The 7,547-nt window shown below is 32.0% G+C and overlaps 1 long non-coding RNA gene across 1 annotated transcript; it reads left to right on the top strand.

Annotated features, from left to right (window-relative positions):
* The first annotated feature begins 3,095 nt into the window (after positions 1–3,095).
* LOC127736597 (uncharacterized) lies at positions 3,096–6,055 on the top strand. The gene is made up of 2 exons (XR_007999064.1): positions 3,096–3,154; positions 5,407–6,055. It is a non-coding gene; the product is annotated as an uncharacterized LOC127736597 (long non-coding RNA).
* Positions 6,056–7,547: the final 1,492 nt, after the last annotated feature.

Genomic DNA, 7,547 nt, shown 5'->3' with positions numbered 1-7,547 from the left:
TTATGCGGTATGTGATTTGCTCATTGTTGAAGGCCGTACCTATAGTTGCTTCTACGTTATTTGGTCTCTGGTGGAGAGATGTCGGTTGCTGAACGTCCAGTGGCAAATATTTCATGCATGTTCAGGACAAAGTAACAAATAAAGAATGACAATTTAAATCATCGAGTGCGGGTGGCCGTGGGTTTGAACCCCGGCTGGGTCAAGCAAGCCAACGCTTTTTAAATTGGTACTTGCTGCTAAGCACCCGGCATTAACGAGTAAGACCAAAGACGGGTTATTTCGGAGTCAGAACAATATGTCCGGATAGAGTTACACGTCTTTCTGTGGACTTTTGATTTGTGAACTAGCACGTTAACAATCCTGCTCAGCATATCTATCTAGTACAAAACATCGTTATTGTTCATATCGCCTTTATATGTTTTCGTCCTGAATAGCCATATCTAATTCGCCGCTGAACGTTAAATAGACATCCGTCATCATCACACAAGCATTTAATAATGGATTTTACATTTTGCTTGTTGAAATTAAATTTACATTAAGTTCTACCGAATAAAAACACACCAATAAACTTCGTCCAGAGGGTAAAACAAATAGCAGTACATTATATCTGCTCAGGTATGCATATTCATAACACAGTAAAAAATTACACTTATTCCATTCAATCATACTATCACTCCTCGAATGTCCTTTAAAGTTGATTGGGTCTATCAAATGAAAGAGGAATACAATTCCTTAACTCCAATAATAAAACATAATAGTAGCAATTGGGTAATTACTATCAAGTACAAATAAAACTAAAGGCAATGTATATAGAATGAATCTCTTTATATAAAGAGGTGGTGACCTTTCTTATCAAAATTCAATTTGAAACACCTTAACAAATTAAAAAATATATCAACCATCGTTAGCCAAATGAATAATATGATCATACAAGCTAATAAAGATGGCTTCCGCAATAGAAACAAAATCAAATAAAAAATACGATAATTATGAGGATAATGAATTAGTGTTCAAAGTCCAGTGGCAAATGTTATATGCATAATACGACGAGAACATGTTTACGTGATACGCATATGCTCCATGCTTATTACAAGACTTGTATCGTGCGGATTCCCAAGGTTTTAGTCGTGTCAAGATACACGGACCGATTATTCAGACACCTAGTTGATCAAAATGTACGTGTATACTAGTAACTGCTCTTACTCTACGATGCCGCGTGCTTATCGTAAAACATACTGTTTTAGCCTTTGGTTGGAAATTACACAAACAAAATATCAATGAATTAATTATTATTTTATAACACAAGTAACTGATACATGAACCAAGCCAGTAGTATATCAAACAGATCTAGATTACCTGCAACCCCAAACGCTATCAAAAGGCTACGACGCAATTTTATAAAATCATTCTGAAAAAAAAAAAACATTTAAAGAACCAGTTGATACCAAAACCTCGTAATGATTGCGTTTGGAGATATGCATATTTGACAAAACTAATTGAGGCTTCATTAGCTACAACAACAACTAAAAATATAGTAATAATCACTTTACAGGCGAATCATTTAAACAACAGACGGACACACCAATAACTAGAAATCAGCAGTAACGAAGAAAAAAGGGGATTAATTTTCATTAATACGTATCTTTTTGAAGCATTATTTGAACACGTTGAATAGACAAACGAAAACTGATGATGCAAAATTACATATCGGGTTTTGTAACACATAATGAAATCATCTTAAAATATATACTCAATTTGTTTAATTAATTAAACAGAAATTAGTTTCCAATAGATATAAGAAGATGTGGTATGAGTGCCAATGAGACAACTCTCCATCCAAGTCACAATTTGTAAAAGTAAATAGTATGCATTAGCGTTTACACTTCGAAATGCTTTGAACCCTAAGTGTTTACTGAAATATATGTTCGACCCTGGACTTCTTCCGTCCGGTATATAAACCCTTGAGAAAGTGTGGTGTCCGCATTACTGTGCGGGATGTATTAAGAGCCAGTCTGCCATAAAACCATGCAAAATCCCAAATTTCGTCCAAATTGGTAGTTACAACTTGCCAAAATTATATATATTTCCAAAAACTTTAGGTATTCAGGAGTTAAGATAAAAAAAATTTGTTTTGTTAATTTGCGCTATTTTCCATTAAACCGCCTAATTTGCATATTAGTGAATTATTTAAAAAAAATTGCTAAAAATACACCGTATTTAGGCACTTTTTAAGGGTCTGGATAATTGATATAGCTCTTAAATGAATTATTATTTTTAACATATTTTGAAGGAACATTAGTTAATAACCAAAAAAATATTTTTTTGAGAATTTCTGACCTTTTGGCAGGTTGCCATATATACATGTAAATGGAAAAAGGCATTTATTTCTAATACATGTAGATATGTCATGTATGTGATATATGCAACACGCACAACCACCATCTAATTGCGAGCTGTAAATTACCAGAAATGAGTCATTAAATATAAAAAAAAAAAAACCTGCACTACATGTACATGTATATATGGTCAAGATACAAAAAAATGTAAATTATACATTTCTATTGAAGCAAGGACATACCAGCGGCACCTACAATATATTCCTTAGTTGGAAAGGGCACAGTGTCACATAAATGTAGTGAGGTTAAACTTGTTTTGTTTTTGTCACTAAAATCTCAATTCCCCTTTTATTTGTCTGAAATGAAAGCACAAAATATAGGTTTTTATAGGGTGTGAGTTTCTCATTTGAAGTTGTATGACGTTTTACATGTAGTCTTGATATTCATTCTGCTTACTGACTTTAATAATGTCTCCATCATGTCCATGTATTCAAATGAAGCATCCCTTTTTGTACATAAATTAGTTTTAACCTTTTATTTGATAAAACAGATTTGTCTATTATAATTTATTCACTGGCATCATGCCGTAGAACAACAGGTTTATAAATTGATTGATTGTTTACACCTGAAACATTGTTCATCTGGACATTGACATGATCGTGTTTTATTGGTGTTTTAGTGTGTATGGTACCATTGACTGGCTGCATTTTTTCACAAAGGCATACATTGTAGGTCTCTACAAGCAGTGTTTTACCACGCCCAAGATTAGACAAACAGTAGCTGATGGAGGAATCATAGTTGATACAAAAAAGATTATGGTAAGAAAACATGCATGTATGAGAATGTTATTGCATTTATAAAAAAAAGAAGTGATTTGAAATGATTGCAAATGTGACAATGCTCCACAAGAGACTAGATGACATAAAAATTAACAACTATAAGTCACTGTATGGCCTTCAACAATGAACAAAGCCCATACCGCATAGTCAGCTATCAAAGGCCCAGAAATCACAAATGTTAAACTATTTAGAATGAGTAAATATATGTACAAAACAATGAACGAAAAACATATATGGTATACAGCAACAAACAACAACCACTTTGAGGTTAAATTCGTTTGAAGGCGCCAACCCTCATCTAACCTGAGACAGTAGTGTAACAGTACAACATAAGAAATCAGTCATGTGTCAGTTGAGGCTTAACTCATCAGATTGACACAAAGCATAAATACATCTAACAAAATCAGAGATCGGATGTGGCAGGGTTCTTATACATCACCACATAGTTTATTCACAGGGGCAATTGAAAGGCATTTTGAACATTTTAAACTGATTGTAAAATGTACAGAGATACATTTAGTGGGAAGGGGTGGAGGTAAGGGAATCATGAGACGACCAGTGGTAAAATTTTTAACCATTACCAAAAAAGTGGCAATGTCAAAAATATTACTGTAAATTCTGAAATTATTGCGAAAAACGACAGGGTTATAATCGCACTAATTTAAACTTGCATTTTGAAATTTACTATATGAATTAAACAGGATTTTTCTGAATATTGCAAAAATTAAATTCGCTTTTCTGTCTAAAATTACATTACAAAATCGCAGTTATTAATGCACGCAATAATTTCTGAATTTACAGTACTGGGTATAGCTTTGTATTTGTTTTATCATGGACTTGGATTCAATCAAGGACCTCATATTAGAATTTCCTAATAAACATTTATAATTAGGTCGATTATGACCTACATTTTCACTTAAGTGACACTAGATATAGTCATGAAACATGTAGTATAGCTATGATATTTGACCAGTGGATAGGTTGTGGGTAGAGCAATAGGGTAAATGATAATAAATAGCTGCGCCATGAGCGCATGATACGCCGTCACTTTTTTAAAGAATAAAGTTCAATAACTTCTCAATGTCATATCAGAAATTCATGAAAAGCTAAAGGGAGGTTATCTTAATATATATAAACCAGTCACCGAAGTTTCATGATAACTGCTTAGAGCATTGTCCGAAAACTGGAAAATCCCACTTTTTTATGAATAAAATCACATAATTCCAAAATGTAAAATCTAAAATTTATAAAAATCAAAAGGGAGCTCAATTTAATAGATATAAACAATTCACCTAAGTTTCATGAATACTGCTGAAAGCATTTTTGAGTTATTGTCTGAAAACTGGAAAATACCCCTTTTTTAATGAATAAAACCCCATTACTCGGAAACGTTAAATCTAAAATTTATAAAAATCAAAAGGGAGCTCATGTAAATAGATATAAACAATTCACCAAAGTTTCTTGCAAATTGGTGAAAGTGTTTTTGAGATATTGTCCGAAAACTGGAAAATCCCCCTTTTTTAATGGAAAAAAAACCCAAAACTCGGAAACTTAAAATCTAAAATTTATAGAAAACAAAAGGGAGCTCACGTCAATAGATATAAACAATTCACCAAAGTTTCATGCCATAAACGTGCGTATAAAAATGAGGTCACCTTGACCTACATTTTCCACATGAGTGACATGGTTAAGTTTTTTGCATTAAGGTCAATATCTCGGGTACAAAATTGTATAGCTTTGATACTTAACCAGTGTTTTGATTTTGGATAGTCCAACATGATTCACTTTTATAAAGATAATGCTGACCTACATTTTCCACTTGAGCAACTTTGTTAATTTTGTGTGTTTAGGTCTCTCTGTAAGATAATAGACATGGTATTACATTGATACTTGACTATAGCTAGTGGATAGATATCTTGGGTAGTATAACATAGTTACTATTGATAAGGTCACTTTGGCCTACAATTTCTGCATGAATGGTTTGGTTAAGTTTTTGCATTAAGACATTGAGGTTTTATCAGATATACTAGATGTGGTAAAGCAATGATTTTACTCCACCAGTTGAGATATCTTATATATTTTTTTTTTCATTGGGTCCCAACCAAATAGATTTCATAGTTATCTCATATATCATGGACATTGTATATTTGAGAATTCATTTATCTTTAATTTAATAAGGGATATATTATTTTTTAAAAGTACATTTGTAGATTTATTTTTTATCTTTTTAGATGGAGATGAAAGCCAAATTAAAGATGCTCAGGTTCTCATAGGAGTATATTCACAGCATCAACTAATTTTTCATAATATTTAGCATAAGATTGGGAAACAGATAACATTTCTGACAGGGAGAAACTCAACAGAGGCTTGCATTTCCTTTGAAATGGAAAGTATCCACCATTTAGGAACCAATTGGATCTGGCATGGGATGATGTATCAAAAAGTACAATTGCTTTTTCTACAAAATTATCATCACAAATTATTGATTTGATTTTGAATTATATTGTACCTGCACAATACAAGTCGATAAAGTGTTCTGATCTGTAGTAGGAAAGAGGAAAACAGACGAAACACAGTCAATATTTCAACAGGATGTTTTGATTGAAGCTCTTATTGATGCATACTTACTAACTTAGACATGAATAGTCATCCGACCTGGCTTCAGATCTTATCACTGTTTGCATGTATTCAGACCGTTTTCCATGTTTCTGTTTATGGCAGACTTCGCTAATATTATATGACAGTAAAATTATAAGCAAACAGCCTGAATAATTATATAACCATTTAAATGAAAATGTCTGCACCACAGTTGAACCATTCATCTGTATATTTGTTTTTATTCATGTAGGTATAAAATAAATTTTATTTCCATTTGAAATATATTTGTTTGTCTGTGGTAGTAATAGGCTAACTACATCTTACATGTCTTATTCACATGCCTCAAGTTATTGGAGATTACATTCTATGAGGAAACTTAACATTGTTGTTATGTCGACTGTTATCCCAGAAGCTACATAGGGATCACTATCTGTCATTCATGTCAGCGTCACAAAATTTAAATAACACTTTTCTCAGCATCTGCTTGATATTTGACAAAAAGCTTATAAAGATTAATTTCAATATAAAAAAATGGACCCCTTTTCTAGGTAAGAAACACCCAGTCTCAATTCTTATATGTGTATGTAATATCATCAAATACAACATGTATTTAAATATCAAGACTGAACAAAAGTGGCCATATCCATTTTAGACAACAAACAAATGCTAAAATTGTGAAGATTTCAGAAATTTTACATAAATTAATGATGATAGTACCTGTTGAATGTTCATAGTATTGTAAAAAAACAGCCCATTAAAAAATGATTTTAAAATAACTGAAGTATTCTACTTTTGAAAAGTGACTTCAATAAGTAGCGATAAGTTAATACATGTATTTTAAACAAATTGAAAAATGCTGAATTTTGGGGCTTAAAAGGGGTCTTTCCAGGCCTACTTCTGTAGTATAGTTTCAATCAAAAATAAGTTAAACTGAGTTTAATCAAACAAGATAAGCAATAAACATTATATCTGTCATTATTTTCTTATATTTTTACTATCACATACATTTGTAAAGTTTCTCTTGTAACCAATAAAAAATTCATAAATATGGCAAAATTGCCATCTTGTCCATCTTAAATTGTTATTTTATCGTAAGAAGGTATCATTTGCCGAGCACCATTTTCTTGCATTTTGTAGATAAATATATAAGCTTCATGCTGTATTACATTTAATTAAAAACAAAATATGATCTTACAAGATTCAATTTTGCTGAATCAGCACTTTTTCAAAATCATGCAATATCAACCTGCCTGTAGGGGTATTGAGAAATATCAAAACTTTGAAAACCATCCTAATTTTCTTTCATTTTAAGTTGTTTGTTAAGGTATTAGTTATCATTAAGCTGCAACTTTTCTATAATAATACAAAAAACCAGGTCAAACTACCCTACAATAGGCTTAAAATGGCCTATTGTCAGTACAGTAATGGACAATTATCGAATGTTCTGCATACACAAATAATGGCAGAATATTTTTTCAAAATATTTTGCACAAATAGTTATTACATATAAGGTATCAAAAATACAAAATATCAGTCTGATTGGATAATTTTGGATTAGGACCATTTTGCATGATTTTACCACAGACTGGCTCTTAATACGCAACCACGTCTAGTCGAAACGGGGACTTTAAATCCGATGTTTCCTTTTGGCCGTGTCCCAAACTCTCCTTGAAACAATTTGACATACCTTGCATGGCCTATCTTTTGTATAAATCGTTGGTCTGTTCTCATCCTGAATATGTATGAAATGTTTGCCACTGGACGTTGCATGAGC

This window comes from Mytilus californianus, unplaced genomic scaffold (assembly GCF_021869535.1).
Source record: "Mytilus californianus isolate M0D057914Y unplaced genomic scaffold, xbMytCali1.0.p SCAF_34, whole genome shotgun sequence".
Lineage (NCBI taxonomy): Eukaryota > Metazoa > Mollusca > Bivalvia > Mytilida > Mytilidae > Mytilus > Mytilus californianus.
Note: the sequence above shows the minus strand (reverse complement) of the source record. Positions and strands in the feature narration are given on the sequence as shown.